Source organism: Vulpes vulpes, chromosome 6 (genome assembly GCF_048418805.1).
Source record: "Vulpes vulpes isolate BD-2025 chromosome 6, VulVul3, whole genome shotgun sequence".
Taxonomy (NCBI): domain Eukaryota; kingdom Metazoa; phylum Chordata; class Mammalia; order Carnivora; family Canidae; genus Vulpes; species Vulpes vulpes.
Genome location: NC_132785.1, coordinates 46,796,571 through 46,818,221, shown reverse-complemented (window position 1 = coordinate 46,818,221; position 21,651 = coordinate 46,796,571). Strand labels below are relative to the sequence as shown.

At 39.0% G+C, this 21,651-nt stretch overlaps 1 protein-coding gene across 3 annotated transcripts in view; it reads right to left on the bottom strand.

Annotated features, from left to right (window-relative positions):
- Positions 1-21,651, bottom strand: part of HS6ST3 (heparan sulfate 6-O-sulfotransferase 3) — a 640,375-nt gene that overhangs the window by 330,117 nt on the left and 288,607 nt on the right. The window lies entirely within an intron of this gene.

Genomic DNA, 21,651 nt, shown 5'->3' with positions numbered 1-21,651 from the left:
GCTACAAGGATGTATTAGTCTGCTCAGGCTACCACAACAAAATAGGACAGATTGGGGGCTTAAACAACAGAAACTTATTTTATCACAGTTCTAGGGGCTAGAAGTCCAAAATCAACTTGTGGGCATCTTGGTGTCACCAGAGGCCTCTCTTCTTGGCTTGCAGATGACTGCCTTCTTGCTGTGTCCTCAGATGGTCCTTTCTCTCTGCACATATCCACAGTATCTCTGTGTGTGCCCAAATGTCCTCTTCATTTAAGGACACCAGTCTGATAGAATTAAGACTCACCTTCAAGGCTAACTTTGACTTAATAAGCTCTTTAAAGATCTATCTCCATATGTCACATTCTATGGGGATGTGAATTCCAACATAAGAATTTAGGGAAAACAAACTCAGCCAATAACATGGATTTTATGTTTTTAATGATAAGAGAAATGACACTGGAAACTATTTACAGTACTGTAAACACAGCATGAATGGTGGACATTGTTGTGAATGTGAAATGTGATCTAAAAATACAGATTTATATAAAAGTACAAATAAATACATTACAATTCGAAGAGTTAGACTCCAAAGTCTTGCAAGACATGGAATCACAAATTTAGACTTGGAAATGATTATGTCAACCTTCAATTTCCCTTCCATTGGATTGATCAAATATCTCAAAAGATAATTTGATGGTAAGACTTTTTGATAAAACAAAGGACTGTGTCCTAGAGAAATGTAAAGCAGAGTAATATAGTAGAAAGGGCCATGGACTAGGATTTGGGCATTCTGGATTCTAGCTTGAGGCAGTCTCTATCCAAAGAGACTGAGGAAAGATGAATTAGGAAAGAACACTGTAGCAGCCAAAGAGATTCAAGATCAAAAAAGATCAACTGAGAGCCCCCTGCTGTGAACATTGCAGCCAAAACAAAGCCTGAGAAGATTGACTTCAGAGATCACCCTAGCATCACAAAAGCAATGCCAGGAAAGTTGAGACAGCTAAACACATATTGAGTGATCAAGAAATGAATGAGAAATAAAGTGTAGAGAATTCATGATTCTTTTGATTGTAAGTCTGACCACTGGAGAATTTCATGGTGGCTTAGGGGAAGACCAGACAAAAGGGTTTTTTCCTCCCTTCTCTTCTCTTCTCTTCTCTTCTCTTCTCTTCTCTTCTCTTCTCTTCTCTTCTCTCTCTTCTCTTCTCTTCTCTTCTCTTCTCTTCTCTCTCTTCTCTTCTCTCTCTCCCTTTCCATAAAACTAGAGCTTGTATTACAGGTTTAAAGAAAGGACCCTGCTTAGAAGTTGGGCTTGAGGGATCAAAGAAATGAGGGAATTCTCTAATGGTTCCCTTAAGCAATATGAGAGACTCCTAGCACTGTGTTGGTCACTCCCTGTCCTCAAGGGGTTTATAGATTAGTGGGGATAGAGACATTTACCCTAAGTTATTTGTTTTAATGGCTGTATGTCCAACTGAAGAGGACCCACAGGGAAAGGAGCACTGATGTGACCTCAGGAGTGTGAAAAGGCCTTTCAAAGAAGGAAAGTTGGAGCTGAGCCTTGTGGGATGGGCAGTGTGTCAGGTAATAGGAGAGAAGAGGCATTTCATGCAAAAGTGTCTATACAAAACCAGAATCATGAAGAATACAGACAGACTCCAGAGGAAGGTTCACCTAGAAAAGGAATGAGACATTTCCATAATTCATAGAAGAAAAAATAGAAAACATGGAGAACAATGTGGTCAAGTTTGGAGAAAATGGAGGGGAAATGAGGGGAAGTTATGTCTTCCCAGGGAGCCCATTTTCACAATTTTCTTCTTCAACCACATAGACTATTGGTCAAATATAACCATCACATTTTGAATGCTCACTTTTAAGACTGCCAAAGTTCTTCAAAGGGCAGTTTAGCATCAAGTACTGACACTCTCAGAAGAAAGGAAATAAGAGGGAAGGTTTGAAAATTTACCTAGAAAGAAAGGCAAAAAATTCAGACCAGGCAGACAAGGGTACTGTCCATCAAGATGAACAGCTCAGTTGTAGGCTCAAACAAGTATTACTTGTTCAAGAAAGAAGACATCAAATTGTGAATTCTTTCAATTAACTGCCTTATAATTTACAAAGAATTTGTTAAGGCACTAACAATCTCACAGGAGAGGTACAACATGAACCAAAAATATTGGTATACAAATTAGAATATGAGAAGTGCATAAAAGATAAGTAATATTCAGTCCTCATAAAAGCAATCAATGTAAAGTTAATCCCATCTAGGAATCAGATCACCCCAAAAAGCAAAAAAATAAAACCAAAACAAAACAGAACTCCAAAGAAAGTGTGAGAAACTCGGGGAGAAAACCATGGATCTCTGTAGAGTTGGTAATTCAATACTTGGTAAAATTAGAGGAAAGCCACCAGCAACAAAAGGGGATTGTGATATGGATGCATCTCTAACTCTCCCACCATTCTTCAGAATAGTCTTCAAGGCTAGGTGAACCTGACCTGTGTTAGGAGGCCCATAAGCCATCTGAATGGAGGGCAAGGGTGCCTGAGAAAGCTACCTAGATAAATAAGCCCAAGGTTGAGGCAGCCACCAGTCAAGGAAGGCAGAGAGCTAAGGCATTCAGGTAATAATTAGGGTTGACACACAGCAGAAAAAGAAGAAAATACCTGGGTGGTGTATATTAATTTGCTACAGCTGCCATAATAAGTCCCACAGTCAGAGTGGCCTAAGCCATAAAAATTTACTTTCCCACAATTCCAGAGGCGATCAAGGTGTTGGTAGGGTTGGTTTCTTCTGAGACCAATCTCTTTGGCTTGCAGATGGCCATCTTCAACTTTTACCTTCATGTCCTCTTCCTTCTGTGTATGTCTGTGTGTTCAAATCTTCCCTTCTTATAAGGACACTACTCAAATTGGATTGGGTTAGAGCTCACCTTAGGACTTCATTTCAATTTAATCACTTCTTTAAAGATTGTCTTCAAATACAGTCATGTTCTAAAGCACCTGGTGTTAGAACTTCAACATTTGTCTCGGGAGCAGGAGGAACAACTCAGTCCCTAACAGATTGTAATTATAGGATTCTTTTAAAAATTCTCCAGGTAATCTTCCTGGTCAAAATTTAGTCATAGGCATACTTGCCTAGCTTTGGAAAATATAGCAATATTCTGATGACCTTCTCCACCATAAAAAGATATCATCCTCACTTAGTTGAAGACCAAGAACACTAAATACAACTTTTGTTACAGGCTCCTTTTTATCAGAACTGAGAATTTTATCATATCCAATCATTTTATCTCAAATAAAAACACAGAACAGAGAGTCAGTGGGAAAAAAATGCTTTTAAAAAAATTAATCTGTGGCTTTGGCTAGTTCCCAGCTTCATTTTTCTTACAATTTATTACCTAAATAAGCCTACATAAGATTTAAAATCAAAAAGAGGAGGGAAAATTGCCATGTTCTCTTCACTTACGATTTTCAATATTTTAAAAAGAGCTTAAAGACCTTTTATTTTATACAATTGCCCGTAATTGTCTTTATAGTTTTATTGGTATTAATTTCATACAGCTCATTTAGAATGTCAAGCCACATATGCAACATAGTAATAAAGCCATTATTACTGCATAGAGATATAATTATAAGTAATTTTGATTCTCTCATTTTTGTCCTCTCACTTTCTTCTCATTTCTGCCCACATTTTATAAGAATGAAGATGAGTTTGCTGACCTTTTGTGAAAGAACATCTACTATGAAGAAATTGATGATTTTATCCTGATAGAGGCCTGGAAAACTTTTATTTTCTAGCTCCATTAGCTTTTTCAGAGTAAGTCTGATTATAATATCACTGCATTACAAATAAACTTCTAAATTCAGAGGAGAATGCTAATGCTACAAAACAGTAAATAATTCAAATAATATGGAGCCCCTTTTAGCCAATGAACCATAATTTAATATAAATACAATGCTTTTTCCCTTTATTAACAATATACTAGAGAAGATATTATTTAAAACAAAAGAACAGAGGGATAAGAGAAAAAATAAAATTTCTCATTTTTGGTTAAAGATGTGATGACATACATCATTAAATATAATACAATAAAGTTTCTCAGTATTAGGTCAGTGATTTAAAATATGTAGTAAATGTAATCTATGCCCACTAAGGTAATTTGCATATTTCTATAGGCTTCATTAGCCACAATTTTAAATAACTTAGTGGATCTATTAATTCTTACATAAGAGAGCACACTATTAGGCCCAAGGTAGGGATAAGGTATCATCCTGGCTAATGTTTAAATTCCAAATGTAAAGGTAAAAAAAAGGCTAAACGAAACGGAAGATCCTATTTTTAGGCCATGTCCTGGGGAGGGAGTAGAGTAACACTGCCTTCTGGGTAGCAGGACTAGAACCTGGAATCTTCAGAGGAGAAAAAAAAAAACCCACTAATTTCAAAGCATGTACCATGGAGGGATGAAACGGGATGAGTGGAATATACTTAGTGCTGACCACACCTTTGTTCTGGGAAAGACACATGTGTAGACCACTGAGTTATGCAAATATAAAACAAAGAACATATTGTACAGTGAAAAGTTTGAGAAGCTGGAGCTTTGAGGAACTAAGTCAGTCTGCAAGAGATGATTATGTAATAGGCAAGATTTGCATCTCTGAACACAATCTTCTAATTGGAGGAATATTGCTTGCCAACCATTGCTCATTCTTGTGGCAAGTGTATGTTTTATTTAAGCTCTCTGCTCACAGGTAAGCAGAGCCTGAAAACATTCAGATGATGGAAGATCTCTGAAAAAGAACCAGACCAGGCTTGACAAAGCTCAACCCACAAGTCCAACCCAGGGCGGTAGATAAAAAGGAAATCCATAGACACCCAGAAATGTCTAAATGAAAGGATCTGTCCTTTGTCCTTAAAATTTAGGAGAAAACATGAGAAAGAGGTTTAGTGTTACAAGACGACAGCTTTCTGGAGAGTGACTGTGTGTGTGTGTTTTTTTGGGGGGTGGGGTGGGGGTGGGGACATTAAAACACTGCCCTATGAATAGAGGGTGGAATCTGCAGCAACTGGACATTCTCACTGTCAATCACCTTGGAAATTCAGACAGCAAGACCTGGAGGGTAGGACTAAATTGAGAAAAGGGACACTCCATTCTCTCTCTTCGATTGTTTTCTTAGGTCTAGACCCAAAGGAATCTACCTCAAGTGTAGACATGAATAGTGGAGGAAATATGCCTCTGACAGATAAAAACAGGTAGGAGAGTGCTGGCAAAAACACACCCTGTAGTCAAGCAGGGCAAAATAATTTGCCTGAGCAGGGAAGCAGCTCAGCTGGAAGGGCTGAACAAGGCTATAACTGATGAGAAGAGCCATAGCTAGTGGCCAATGGGAAGTCAGTCTGGGTGATGCATTTCCCCTGGGCCATCTCCGAGCTTGTGCTGTAGGTAAGCTTGCAACTGGAAATCCAAGGTAGTAAACAGAAAAGCAGGGCTCTCTGAGACTAGCATGAAGGGCAGGGAGATAGTGGCAACAGCCCAGCTGCCAACACAAGCAGATGACTTGGGATGGAAGCTCCAGTCATGGCAATGGTGAGGACTGTGGTTCCAGGAAGAATCTAAAGTCAGCTGTTTGCAGTGGGGCAAAGGGCCAGCCAGCGACCAGCCTGGCATCAGAAGTTCAAGGAGGCAGTGTCCTGGAAACATATTTGCCAAAGGAGGTTATCTGTTAGAATCCAGGGGGAGAGAGTTCACCTAGCAGTTGGATTTAGATTTAATTTAAATGTGACATCCTTTGTATTCCCCATGCTGGTGAGACTCAAAACATATCTACGTTACATTTATTTATTTTTAAAGATTTCATTTATTTATTCATGAAAGTCACAGAGGGGGGGAGAGAGGGAGAGGGATTGAGAGAGAGAGAGAGAGAGAGAGAGAGGCAGAGACACAGGCAGAGGGAGAAGCAGGCTCCATGCAGGGAGCCCGACATGGGACTCGATCCCGGGTCTCTAGGACCAGGCCCTGGGCTGAAGGCAGTGCTAAACCACTGAGCCTCCCAGGCTGCCCTCTGCATTACATTTAAAATAAACAACTCTCCTAGGGGCACCCAAGTGGCTTTGTCAGTTAGGCATCTACCTTTGGCATATCATGATGGGGTCCTGAAATGGAACCCCATGTTGGGCTCCCTGCTCAGTAGAGGGTCTGCTTCTCCCTCTCCCTCTGCCTTTCACCCTCCCTCATGCTGTCTCTCTCTCTCTTTCTCTCCCTTTCTCTCTCTCTGCTCTCTCTCAAATAAATAAATAAAATCTTTGAAAAATAAAATTAAAAAAAAAAACTCCTATGAAGCCAGAAATTAGGGTTATTCTAATTTCATAGATGGGAAATTTAAAGACTGGGAGATTTCCTCAAACTAAAAAGGGTAATACCCCAAATTAGAGCCCAAAGCTGCTAACTAACATTCACAGCGACTCAAAAACACTAGTGGCAATGTTGTCTCAGAGAGGGAATACCCAGCAGGCACACTACATCAAATTGTGGAAGCATAGTGATCAACGTCAATTTGGATTCTATGAATGAGCCCCTAGATCTTACCATGCCTTTCTGTCAGGGTTTATTATCTGTTAAGGGGTTTAAATTGACAATAGAAAAGTATTTCTGTGAAATCCGGTAATACACAGTGGTTAACCATAGCCGAATTGTATAAACTATGATTTGTCAAATAATTCATGCTTTTCCCCCAAACACAGCCCTGCATTATTCTGACAGCAAAAAGAGTTTACCTAGTCCCTATAATTTTCCACTGAACCTACAGCGTATCTGTTTTATATGGATTCTTTGAGGGTTAGGAACTTAAGCTCCCCCTCTCCCAAACTACTTCATGATAGAAAATGTAAAGTCTTCCAGCTAAAACGACTGGAAGTATTATTTCCCTGGATTTCTTTTTTTCTTTTTTTTCTTAAGATTTTATTTATTTATTCATGAGAGACACACGCGGGGGGGGGGAGGGGGTGGCAGTGCAGAGACACAGGCAGAGGGAGAAGCAGGCTCCATGTAGGGAGCCCGACGTGGGACCTGATCCTGGGTTCCCAGGACAAGGCCCTGGGCTGAAGGCGGCGCTAAACCGCTGAGCCACCCGGGCTGCCCATTTCCCTGGATTTCACATGGAACCAAATATACCAGTTTAGGTTGAGCAGAGGAAAACGTGCTCTTTGACACATCTAAGAAATGAAATTATACAGGAGAGAAAATAACAGTCAAATTAACAATTATTGAGTGGCAAGCTCCCTTCTCAATCTGCTCAACTGATATTAGTGACTCTGCTTAAATGGCTTCCAGTGGCTCATTTAGTCCTTAAAAATAATGAGGCTGATCGTGTTATATCATAGGGGTTAAGGGTTAAGTTTTTGTCCAAGATCACACAGTTGCATGGTAGAGTTGGTATCTAAAACCAGCATACCTAACTCCACCATCACTGTTCTTTGTAGAATACCATGCTTCTTCCATCTGTAACCTTTCTGGTATTTAGCCATTGTTTCTGTCAGGAAATTTTTATTCTGTTCTAAATCTCATTCATTTAAGTCCGTTTACTTGAAATCTGTTCTCGTAAAGTTTTGAAACAGCTGGTCACTGTCCTTGGTTTAAGAACTCCCTCACATACAGTACTTGGAGATAATTAAATCCCCCATCAGCGGTTTCTTCTTTTGGCTGAATAAGCCCTTTTCCGTGTTTCCTTAAAAAAGATTTCTGTACCCTTAAATATCCTGCAGCAGCCCCACATCGTGTTGACTTTTACAGCTGGAGTACTGGCCCACAGTTTCTTGGGACTCATTCTTAACCCCCAGGACCCACCCTTCCCCCATTGCCATCATGTTCTTTAACTAACTGTCCTGTATTTAATGCTTAAGCAGCTTGGTTCCCCTGACTGAGCATTTTGTCCTCATTGAGTTTCATTATGTTTGCAGGGACCATTTTCTCCAATGTGCCAAGAAGCTGCTTGTTTGCCAAGGAGCACTGTAGATCATTTGCCATCCTGGTAAAATCCTTTGCCTCTTCTGCTAAAGTGTGTGTATCTACTGAAGAGGCACCTGTTATAAGCTAAATTGTGCTCTCCCAATCCATATGTTAAAGTCCTAACCATCAGTTCCTCAGAATGTCACTGTGTTTGGAATTAGGGCATTTAAAGGTAATTAAGTTTAAATGAAGTCATTGGGGTGGGCTCTAATCCAATGGGACTTGAGTCCTTATAAAAAGGGATTAGAACACAGACATATGCACAGAATTAAGACCTTGGGAAGACACGACAAAAAGACCAGTCACCTACAAGTCCAGGAGGGAGGCCTCAAAAGAAACCAATCCTGCCAACAACATCTTGATCTCAGCCTTCTTGCCTCCAAAATGGTGAGAAAATCCATCTCTGTTTTTAAAGCCACCCAGTTTGTGGTACTTTTTATAGCAGTCCCGGGAAACTAGTAAAGTTTCCTATGATGTCTCATTCTCCTAACTATATTATTAATTCTGTAAAGAATTCTACACATACCAAAAATCCCCCTCATACTGAAAAGGTCACATCACTTCTATGGTATTCATGCCAAAAATGCCTCAACTCTATCCATAAGTAGGCGTGAGACAATCCTAAATCATGAGGCATTCTACAAAATAGCTGACCGGGTACTCTTCAGAGTGAAGAAGTCATGAAAGCAAGAAAAGACCAAGAACTGTCACAGAATGGAAGAAACTAAGGAAACAGGAACACTAAATGAAAAGTGAGATCCCAAAATGAATCCTAGGACAGGAACAGAGAGCTAGTGAAAAACTGATGAATTCACTATAAAGTCTATTCTTAATTAATAGCATTGTACCAACATTGATCTCTTAATTGGGATGAAAGTATTACTGTTATGCAAAATGTTGATATTAGAGAAATCTGGACAAAAGGACTTTGGAAACTCTTAGTCCTACCTTTGTAATACTATTTGGAATCCCAAAATTGTTTCCAAATAAAAATTAAAATAATAACGAATACACAGCAATAAATAATATAGCATAATTTTAATAATATAAAAATTATATATTCTAAATACATATATTATAGAATAGATATCATAATAAATGTAAATAAATAAAATAAATGAACCAATAGATAACCACTAGAAGAGTAAAACCACAAAATTACACACTGAAGTATCCTCTGAAATAAACTCTATTAAAGCAGGAGAGAAAGGAGCTACTATTCATTGAGATCTCCTGGATGATAGACCCAAGCACTTAATCCTCACAACACTGTCATCTGTAAAATGTGACAGCTGATGAGACAAGCTCAAAAATATTTAAGTAACTCATTCAAGGTCACATAACAAGTATGAGGCCTGAATTTCAGACCCAAGTCCATTTAAATCCAACGCACACAGTCATTCTACTGGCCTCCCCACTAACTAAACATTCATCTAATTATACCTGTTCTGCCTTTGAGACTCCCATTCTTGGATGCATATGGGAGTCACCTGGGAGCTTTAAAAACCCCCCCAAGGCCTGGATCCCACCCCAGAAGACCCGGATGTCATTGTTTTAGGGTCCAACCTGATCTCAGGATTTTAAAAAATCTCCCCAGATGATTCAATATGTAGAGAACAACTCTAATAGCTTATCAATGCTAGGGTCACCCATAACAGAACTAAAACCTTCCTAAAGACAGGGCAATCATATCTATCATTTGTCTAGGAGTAAGCACATATCATCAAAATCAATTAAATCTGACTCGTGCAACATATTCTTTATGGGAATAAGAGAAGTAGAAATTCTTCTGAAGACACATGGAGAACAGGGACCAGCTTTAGAAGAGCTGCCATCAGCTAATTGCATATGTGCTAAGAATTTAGAGGCAGTTGACTTAAGAGATAAATCTCAAAACTCTTTCAAACAGAGAACAAAGTAGCAATCTTTTGACAAGTAGAAGTCGAATGACTTACTGTCTTTGATTTTAATTTCCTCTGGTCCCTTTAAAATGGCAAAGGGAAACTATTAAGCTATGTAAGACTCTAATTGAAAATAAACATTTTCCTACTTTTGAATGGAATTAAAGCAGGGAAAAAACTGAATAGCTTCAAGGTGAGGAATGAAACAGAAAGCACCATCACAAGGCTGTGATGAGAGGATTGGAAAAGCATTCTGTTTGCTGAATTGTGAGCCATGCAAGCACTTAGAGACAATTACAACCCTAGAAAACAAATAAAAAGTGTGTAAGTAGGCACTTTGATACTTCTTCCTAATTATAGGGTTTACGAGCTGGATTCTAAAAACACAAATAGAGGCAATGCAAACAATATTAACCCTGAAATGAGGTTATGAACTTATTAGCTTTACATAATTACACAGCTGTGACAGGTTGACAAGCCCCCTGCCTGAGACACAGAGCCTCCTCACTGTTGGGCGTTGGAGCAAGGGTGCCACCTTTGTATTTTAGCTTTTGAGAAAATACAATTTAGGTTGAATCATATGGAACTGCCAATATTTGGCCTACGAAAATTGCAATTCCATATTTTGAGATATAATATGAAGATCTCCTTCATCTCCCTTGGGTTTCTCAGGGGCACAGACTTCTTTTTCTAGAGACTTTGAAACATCCATAGCACCAACCACCGAGCTGTGAATAATAGAGCAAGCTTAGTAAAGGAATATACAATAAAAGAATAAAACTCACCCACCTATAGAGAAAAGCTGTATTTTCTAATATCCAACAAATTGAGAAGCCCCAGAAAGCACCATCTGTGATATATATACCAAATAACATTACATTCTGGTAATTGGCCCAGATATCAAATTGCACCTGCAAATCGGCTGTCTGGGGTTTTTAGGGAATGATTATTTACTGTCCCTTCTGATTTGTTTGTATAGGGCTTTGGAAATTTAGTGGGGTTAGAGGTCTCCCACTGTATTTTCACACACACACACATATACACACACACAGACAGGTCTGTAATGAACTATTTTACATTTGCATGATTTACAAATGCTAATGATTGATCTTCCATTTTTTTAGCTATAAGAAAAAAACCTAGGAAAAAAAGAGCAACTTCCAAGAAAGGCCAAACTAATTCTTGACTGTCTGACTTTTCTAGTAATGAAAACCTGTATGTGAATTCCTACGTCACACTTTTGTCTTTGAAAAGCCAAATATGGACTTGGGAGATTTTTCTCATATACGCGAAAGAGAGATTTCTATAGGATATTTCATTCAAAAGAAGAACTGCAAAGTTCTTCAAGGCTCCAGGCAGCCAACTGCAGGATATAGTAATAAAAGCTCACATTTATTTAGTGCTTGCCATGTTTGCTGTTCTAGTGCTTTAAACACATTAGCTATTTAATCCTTGCAATGATCTTCACAGGCTGGTACCATGTTTATTCCATTTAGCAGAGAAATGAGAGGCTTCAATAGGTCATTTGCCCAAAGACACATGCTTCTTAAAAGGCAGGGCCTGAGCTCTGTCTTATGTGGCCTCTCGCCAGAGCAGGTGCTTGGACCCACACTCCTGCCTCACGTGGGTAGCTCACACCAGCCAAACTACAATGCAACCACAATAATATTCCAGAATTACATAACCCGGTTGTGCATCATTTTGATTTGTAGAGTAGGTTATTAGCAGCTATCTTGAGTGTTGCTCAATGAAAACAAAGTGAGAGGCATCATCTTCCAGGCAGACATACAGTAGAAGTTTGTTTCATTACGTTTATCACTTCAGGGTTTATTTCAAGTTCATTGTGTAAAAGAATGTTTGCCAAAAGAACAGGAGGATGTACCCATTGAAAGTGTACTGTGTTACTAAATGAACTGCTAACAAATGATGTTAGAAGGTTTATCATTCTTTCAATTTATTAAACAATTTTATTGTTTTGTGTTTGGAAACCGATTAATTGAAACCATTTGCAGTATAATTACTAAACAAGAATTGGTTGGACTCACATTTTATCAAAATAAGAGTAAATATAAATCAAGATGTCTTCATTTTAATTGGAAAGATTCCATTGCCAGAATTCATTTGTTGGGGAATGTCAACAGGGGGAAAAATTTATCTCTAATAAATGTGGTCATTGTAATTGGATTTCATAATACTGATCTCATTGGAAAACGGTGATGCTTTATAGGAAACATCTGCATGTAATATGAATACAACTGGTCCCTATGATAGTTTTGAATCCAGTCTTCATGAAGTGTAAAATTGGGATAACAGGCTTAGGGTATTTAATGCACGTGAATAATTTGGATTATTGCAGCCAAGATACAGTTGCATGTTTGGGGGATGAAGCAAGTTTAGAAATCCACAAATTGTGTTACTGTGCAGTCACCTAGAGTACTACAGTCACCTCCTAATTGGTCTCCCTAATTTCATGTTATTCTCCCCATGTAGTCTGTTCTCAACACAGCAGCCAGTAAAATGAAAGTTAAATTAGTCTTCTGAAGTGTACTATCGTGAGTGAGAACAAAATATAAAATCCTCACAGTGGCCAACAATATCCAGCCTTCATTCTGCCCCAGTCACAATAGCCTTACACTTGCCACGTGGTCACCCATCAAAGAGCTTCTGCCTGTAATCCTTCCCTGAAGAATTTCAAATGGCTAGTATTCTCACTTCATCCAGGTGCTCAAATGTCATGTCTCCAGAGACCTTGGCCATCCACCCCATCTCAGACTCACCCTTCTCCCACGCTTGGAGCATTCTCTACAGGAAATTGACCCATTTGATTTCTCACTTGCTTTTCATTCCCTGAGAACATGTACCATTTGTTTATGTGTTTGTTTCCTAACCTCCCTGCTAGAAAATAAACTCACTGAGGGGAGGAACATTTTTTTTTTTGACTTAGGACCCAGAACGGTGCCAAGTACACAGCATACATTCTCTTAAAATTTTTGGAATGGCTTAATCTGAAAAATTAAGTGACTGTCAAAGAATGAATAGCCCATTTTGATGTGAAGTGAAATATCATAATTAGAGTGAAGATGGAACCTTAATTCATTCTTAAAGAAAGAATTCATTAATTCTTAAAGCAGGATTTGCAGATTCATGGATTCTATTTGAAAGACCACCTTCCCAAAATCCAATAAACCTGGGGGCATCCTGAAAAATATGAAAGGAAAAATTGAACAAAAAAAGAAAAAATTGTTGCATTTTCCCTATTATTCACTGAAGACTTTTGTTTCAATTATGTATTTATTTCATTTTAGTGCTATTTACTTTTAAATATGCATGCCTCATTTAATGTCCACATTACACGTATATTACCTACATTTTTTAAAAAGATTTTATTTATTCATTCATGAGAGACTCACACACAGAGAGGCAGAGAAACAGGCAGAGGGACAAGCAGGCTCCATGCAGGGAGCCCAATGCCGTACTCAATCCGGGATTCTGGGATCACGCCCTGAGTCAAAGGCAGACGCTCAACTGTGAGCCACCCAGGTGTCCCTACCTACAATGTTATTATAGTATTATATAAGGTAGGTGGCACGGTCAGATGCTTTAAAAAGCAAGAAAAAAAGGAAAAAACATGCTTTAAAAAGTAAAAGACAAATGGGAGTATTTATTTTTTTGTTACTACCTCTCACTACTTTGTTATTTTCAATCCTTTCTATCACATGCCTTGCTATCTTGCATTTAATTCTAAGAGTAAATAGACATCTCATTTTAAAAATAGGAATGAGGATGGGGGGGGGGGTGCATTCCCAGATAGGAGCCATAAGAGAATTAGTTCTAGTGCAATTTACATGACATGAAGTCATTATATCTTTGCCCAATGGAGATGTATCCCACAGAGACAACAGCTCCTTCATCCTTCTCAAAATTTCCTAGAATCATGATAGCCCTTCTACCATAGTTTCCTGTAGATCCCAATCTTCTGCTGAACATTCTCCCCAGTCTTCAGTGATGTATATATGCCCTCCACGATGTCAATGGACTTCTACCAATCTGATAAATATTATCTTCTATTTTATAAAACATTACTTGGAGGACTTTTAAGCCACTATATAAACCACACTTCAACATCACAAACACTGCTACTTTGCAGAAACGTTTGCCAAAGTACAAAATATGTGAGAGAACATATTCTCTCAGAGAGAGAACACCCCAGACCAAACTACATGTGTTGCAGAACCCACTCAACTCAGAATAGTGCAGTGGGCTCATTGGCTGAGAGAGTGTACAGTCATGTGCCAATGCAGTCTGGCCAGGAGTATATGACACAGTCTGCCATAGTGCTCACTGGCTGAAAGTGCACGGCAAAGAGTATATATACAGGGTGCTGTCATTTTGTTTTAATTACAAAAACACTTCTATGATAAATAGTGCTAAAATGAAACAGTATTACGCAGGGAAGCATGAAACATGCAATATATTCAGAAGGAGGTGATAATTATTTCATGAATGATAAAACAATTATGTAAAAATATGAGAAACTGAATTGTGAAGAAAATGAGCCAAGGCATGAAAACATGCATTCATTTAATAAACATTTACTTATCTCTGTGCCGGGGGGGGGGGCACTCAACCAATTTATAAACTTAATTTATAAACAAGACGTGACAATGAGAAGTCATTGTTTCCTGACCTCAAAAAGCTTGCAATCTACTATGGGAAAATCAATATATAAATAAACAATACATTGACCCTTTTACTAGAGCTGTGTGCAAAATATGATGGGAATGTGGAAGTGGAAGACATCAATTCTCCCTATTTAGTCAGGAATACCTTTACTTAATATTACTAAAACAGAACCTAAGGAGATGATTGCACATTGGATGAATCCGGCAAAGAGGGCTTTCTAGATAGAAGGAACAGAATGTGCCAAGGTGAGAAGGAAAACATGCATTCAGGTGACTGCATGTCATTGAGTGGATCAGAGGTCAGATCATTAAAGGCCTTCTATACCAAGCTAAGGAGGAGCTTGGTCTTCATCCTGAGTAAATTGAAAATATTTTAAATAAGGGAGTATTATGATCAGAGTTTTAATCCAACCAAAATGGACTATAAAGCAGTACTATCCTTTTCCCTTCCCTGAGAATAGGGTATTAACAATACGCTAAAGTTCTCCACAGAGAGACAAAGTCTTGAATGAATGAACGACTTAATAGTTCACTAATCTCTCTTCTCTTCTATCTGTGGTGATAAAACAATCCTAATTTTACAGCCAACCTACAAAAGGAGTGTTTGTGCAACAACTAAAGAAATGGGATTTTAATAATTCAGTTGTAGTCAGCATTAACATTTGTTACTAGCTTTCTTTTGCAACTCTAATTTCCACTGCAAAGAACCTCCAGTAGAGTCAACACAATGGAGTCTATATTGGTCAGAAATTCTTAATGAACCATCACAAAGAGTAAATCATATGTAGCTAAATTTTCTAAAAAGTGGGAGAAAAACAAAGGTTAAGTTGCATAGAGAGTGATAGTGGGGTAGGAAAGAAGGTCAAACTGGAGCTAAAAGAACCAAGATTCAAAACACATTCTCAAGGTTCCGGGGTGGCTCAGCTAGTTAAGCATCCAACTCTTGATTTCAGCTCAGGTCATGATCACAGGGTCATGAGACTGAGCCCCACATTGGACTCCACGCTGGATATGGAGCCTGCTTAAGATTCTTTCTCTCCCTCTGCCCCTCCCTCACTCTCTTAAATCAATCAATCAATCAAACAAACACATTCTCATTCCTTAAGGGGGTCAACCTCAGTTCACATTCTCTCAATTTTACTCCTTCCAGACAAGGTGGGAATAACTATACTACTCCCTGACTATGCAGAACTGTTTCCCAAACCAAATGAAAAACATGCTTATAAGTAAAAAGCACAAAATATATAGGTTATGAAGACCTCATCTATCAGTGCATGTAACATAAGGAGGCATGAAAAGTGCAAACATGGGCACTATTGTGATAAAACGGTCATAAATCCAACACTTGTACATATTTAATCATCAGTTATGAGCTGTTTTTAAATATTTAAAAAGTGAATTGGTTGATCTAAAGATAGTTCTTTCCCAAATATTCACCACACTGGCAAAATAGTAAAAATAAGTAAAATAAATTTTTCAAATGAAAATTTCTCATCCACTAGAGTCCTTCTATGTGTTACATTACAGTGCATTCCGATTCAGTAAACCAAGAATCTCATGGAAATAGGATGGCATAAGGATGAAGGATAAGGAAGGGGGAAATGTATAAAGATCTTTAGGAAAGTAAATGTAACACAAGGATGCTTTCAAAAAAAGAACAAAAAAAAAAGTGACCTTTATTCCTCAAAGATGTATTGTAAATCCCTCCATATAAACCCAGGTGTTCATCAGGTAATTCCCAGTACCGTTTCCCTACCTAGCCAGAACACAGTTGGTGAGAGTACATGGCTCCAGGGCACGCCGATGCCAGCTGTGTGTTGTTTGCTGCTGCTGGCTGGAGAACTTGAGGAACACCCCAGCAGGAGAGAATTGGAGAAGTCCACAGATGACTCATGACTGTAAGTTATATATAAAGTTATACATAAGATTTTCTTTTTTTTTTTAATTTTTATTTATTTATGATAGTCACAGAGAGAGAGAGAAAGGCAGAGACACAGGCGGAGGAAGAAGCAGGCTCCATGCACCGGGAGCCTGATGTGGGATTCGATCCCGGGTCTCCAGGATCGCGCCCTGGGCCAAAGGCAGGCGCCAAACCGCTGCGCCACCCAGGGATCCCTATATAAGATTTTCATAAACAATATGGCAACTCCTCTCTTATGGGGTTGAATCTCATCTTCAAAAAGATAATGTTGAAGTCCTAACTCCTGGTACCTCTGAGTGTGACTTTCATTGAAAATAGGGCCTTTGCAGATGTCATCAAGTTGAGATCACAAGAATGGGCCCTACTCCAAAATGACAAGTGTTAGAAGTGGGAGATGCCATGTGGATACAGAGACACATGGGCGAAGGCCACCAAGTGACAGTGAAGGCAGAGGTTGGAGTAACGTCTCTCCAAGTCAAGAAAAGACAAGGATTGTTGGAAACCACCAGAATCTAAAAGTGGCAGGTAGGATTCTCCCCTACACATTTCAGGGGGAGCATAGCATAGCTCTGCTGACACCTTGACTTTGGATGTCTAGACTGCAGATCTGTACAACAATATACCTCTGTTGTTCTAAGCCACTCAGTGTGTGACAGTTTGTTATGGCAGCTGTAAGAAACTAAAACATGCTCTCAATACAAATTCATCTATCTGCCTACCTCTCTATTGAGCATCGTCATCAAAATACCATACCAAGCAGAGATGATGCTTCAGTAAATACTATACCCAGAACTCAGCTATATTCTCTGTCCATGCCCAGCCAAATGCAAACCAGTTAAATTTACTCTTTTTTGAAAATTGGCTGTTCTATTTTCTCCACACACTTTTATGCAGTTTCAGTATTAAGGTGTCCTTTTGCTGCAGATGCCTGAAGGATGGTTTTACATCAAAATAGAAAAGACGCTTATAATTAATAATGTACATTTGTTGACTAATTGCATTCTAATGGAAAAGCATTCACACTAAATTGTTACAAATGAGCATTTCTGTGATCTTTTCCTTGCTGCTATATTTCGGAATGAAAGGGTTTTTTGCCTCCCTCAATAAAAGAATTTTAGGTATCCCCTTATTCAACTAGTAATAGTTGAAACTTGTTGACACTTGAAAAAAGTTTAACTATAAACTTCAAGTGTCAATAGTTGACACTTGAAAAAAGTTTAACTTAAAAATCAGTAAAGAAGGGGCACCTGGATGGCTCAGTCAGTTAAGTGCCTGCCTTCAGCTCTGGTCATGATCCCAGGGTCCTGGGATGCAGCCCCAAGTTGGGCTCTCTGCTCAGCAGGAAGCCTGCTTCTCCCTCTGCTTGTGCTCACACTCTCTCTCTCTCTCCCTCTCTCTCTCTCAAATAAATAAATAAAATCTTTAAAAAAATGTTTGCCAAGCCAAGGCAGATATCTCTCAACAGGGCTTCTGGTGAATAATAAAAAAAAAAAAAAATCAGTAAAAAGCCTGAAGATAGTTAATCAATCAAAAAGGTACCTGTGTTAGGAGCTAGGGGTTCAGAGCGAAATAAACTGGTGAGGGGATGCTGGTGAGGAACTTCAGTCTCCTGGGGCAATAGGTCAGGTCCCATGTCCTTGAAAAGACTCCCAGTCAGCTGGGAAGGACACAGTCTTCAGGAGGCTGGGGCTGGCAGGCTTCTAAGTGTGCAGTGACTCAGCGAAGCCTGGAATTACAGCCCAGAAACAGAAATCTGGCCCAAAATAGGGAACAAGGCCACGCTGCCGCCTGGTGGAGTTCTGACAGCTTCTTTTCTTGTGTTTCCATACAATCATCTCTGCCTGCATCTCCGTTCCAGCCATTTCTTCCCCAGCTCAGTATTCTCCATCCCTGGGACATGGTTGGTCAGGTGGTACACTGGGGATAACTGAATCACTGCACCATCGCATTCTTCTGGCCCCTACCGGGGGCCCCTCCCCTTTGGGCAGAGAGAGGAGGTCTGGATTGCTGAGCCCGGCACATGGGGGAGAGAAGTCTATCTGGCCTCCGTGCTCTGAGCAGGGAAACTGCATTCCCAGCTTTGAATTACAACTGGTCCAGAGCTAAATCCACAGACAGCTCAGAGCTCACTCAGAAAGACAGAAGATGCAATTCAATCTATTTCTATATATAAAGGCAATCCTCATTATTTGCAGATTCCATATTTGCAAAATCACCCACTCGCTAAAATTTATTTGTTAACACCAAAATCAATATTCATAGTGCCTTTGTGATTCTTTTGGACCACGTGCTCAGAGTAGCAACAATCCTGAGTCACTAGACGGGCACATTCCCAACTGAGGTTGAACAAGGCAACACTCTGCTCTGCCTTCTTGTTTCAGCTCTCATAGTGCAAACAAGTGTCTGTTTTGTGCTCTATTTAGTGCCATGTTTTTTACATTTTTATGCTTTTTCTTGGTAATTTTGCTGCTTAAAGTGGCCCCCAAGTAGAGAGCTGAAGTTCTGTCTGGTGTTGCTAAGTGCAAGAAGGCTGGGATGTGTCTTACAGAGAAAATGCATGTGTTAGATAAACTTCCTTTCAGGCAGGAGCTCTAGTGCACTTGGCCATGAGCTCAATGTTAATGAATCAAGAATAGATACTAAATATGATATCTTTAAACAGAAACATACATAAAACAAGGTTGTGTGCTGTGTGACCAGAGGCTTGAGGAATCTACACCTGCATTTTCCCTAGGAGTAATTAGTATTCACTAACTTAGTGTTCACAGCAACTTTTTGGACCACAAATACCACAAATAAAGAGAAAACTCTCTTTCTACATATATATACACACACACACACGCAATTATGTATGTAAAATTGACTATATACAAATATAAATGTATTTATATAAATATAAAAGATCATGTTTTATGTGCATATATACAATTTATATGATTTTATATTATTTTCTCACTATGTTGACTCTATATAGATGGTGGTCAGCAAAACCAATATGGCTTCACTACCCATGAACCTTAAAGTCTAGTAAAGAAGTAAAATATTAATTAGCAAACCCCCTTGGGCTACTAAATTGAAAGCCACATTCTCCCATCATCTTCATCCATAATAAAACTTGATGTGTTTTTTCTTCACTGATTTCTCTCTCTCTCTCTCTCTCTCTCTCTCTCTCTCTCAACTAGCTATGAAGTAGAGCAAGGAAGAGCATTGCATTAAAATGTGAGCTCAATGGGGCAGGCATCTTTGTTTATTTCGCTCTGAACCCCTAGCTCCTAACACAGGTACCTTGTACATAGCGGACGCTAATAAATGAATAAATTTATTGGCCCACTGAACACACCAACATCTGGCACCAATACGAAAAGGGAGCAGAAGGAAACTGCAAAATAAAACTGTAAAATATATTCATTTATGTGATAATAATTCTTCTAATTTCTTTCTCCATGCTAAGAATTTCTGAACGTGTCCTGGCAGCAGGAAAGTTTGCCCAGGATAAGCAAGCAGGCAGGTTCTCTAAGGGACAGTGGGAAATTATTAAATGAACTATCCAAAAACATGCTTGGCTAGTTTGGTGTTTTAAAGGATACTTCTTTGTGACTACCTAATACCTTTATGTTCTCCAATCAATCGGTTTATTGAGTTCAGTTGCTCAATAAATTTGGCCTGTATAACCAACAATGAAAATATCTAAAGTACTTTAAATATGATCAATAATAGTAAATACCATTAATGAAAAATCATCCATAAGCTGTTTGTGTTGTCACCTCTTTCTTCATAACTCTATACTCATTGACTGCAAAATTGATACCACTGCAGCTATTAATCTTCGTAGCTGGCTAATGGGGAATTCCCCAACGTGACGATGCAAATGATTAAAAAATTTAAAAGGAAAAATTCTTTTTTCAATTGACTGCAAATACATTTTAATGTGTGCATCCCAAGATATTGGCAACACCAACCGAATGAGAAGAGGCAGTCTGGCCAGGTGCCATTTTGCCACTAACTAAAAAAGCTAAGGACTGCTCTGCAAATCTCCTAAATAAAAAAGCAATCTAGTTTCTGGCAAGGAGATCAGCTATGGCCATTTCATATAAATGAATCTGTCATGATTTCATTTGCGCACAAGCTCGATCATCCAAAATAGCAGAAACAGCAGGCTGTGGTGTGGCTTTTCTTTATCTGTTTTTGATAGACTGCTTCTCCCTTTCCTGCCCCAAGTGATGACTGCCACCGATGAAAAACTGTACTGTGAAATTGCAAGAAAATTATTCTCAATTTTAATAGTCAACTAAGTTACCAAAGAGAAATTGTACCTTTTATTTGTTAGTGCTTTACAGATTCCTAACACAAGATCAAGTACAAATGTGATCCTCCCTTTATATATCTTCATCAAAATAAGATAAGTGGAAGATGACAGGCTATAAAGCACATTCTTTGCTTATTGGTATGCCCACCTGTTCCAGATCATTTGCAGGGCTGCCAGTAACAGAAGGAAGTGGCATAAATGAAACATGTCTTTTTCAGTAAGATTTTCTTGCAAGATCCACAGAGAACATCAACCATTATTTTCTAAAGCCAGTCAAAGGTCTTCCGTGCCAATATGCAAGCTGGTCTTATTTCCCCAACTCCGGCTATTCCAGTCACGTGGTGCCTAAGCTGCTTCATTAGGCAGAACCAGCAAAGACAGAGTGAGGAAATGGTGTGCCCTTCATTCCAAATAAAAGCAGAGCACTTTATTTTTTCTTTCCTTCAAAAGGCAGTGAAAATTGTTATAGCTTAGCAAGAGGATAATGGAAGTGCATCACTGGGCTAGGGGAGGCTTAAGAGTTGTATTATGCTGTGTGCCCTCTTCATCAACACAACTTGGGGGCTCCTCACGGATGCCTGAGATCTCCCGGGTGAAGGAGTAAGATGACTCTACCTCCCTCCCGCTTCTCATCTGCTCCCATTCCATCTGTACTGAACATCATGTTCCCAGACAAGTTCCCTCAGGAACTGTAATTTTCTGATTAATGTTACACAGTGAGAAGATTCAAAATGGTTGAGCAGGTCATTCCAATTCCCTAAAGAACCATAATTGTAAGGCAGCAATATCTTAGCCTGAATTTTTTCGGTTATGTGTAAAATATCCTATTTTTAAATCTACCTTTTTGAGGAGTTAA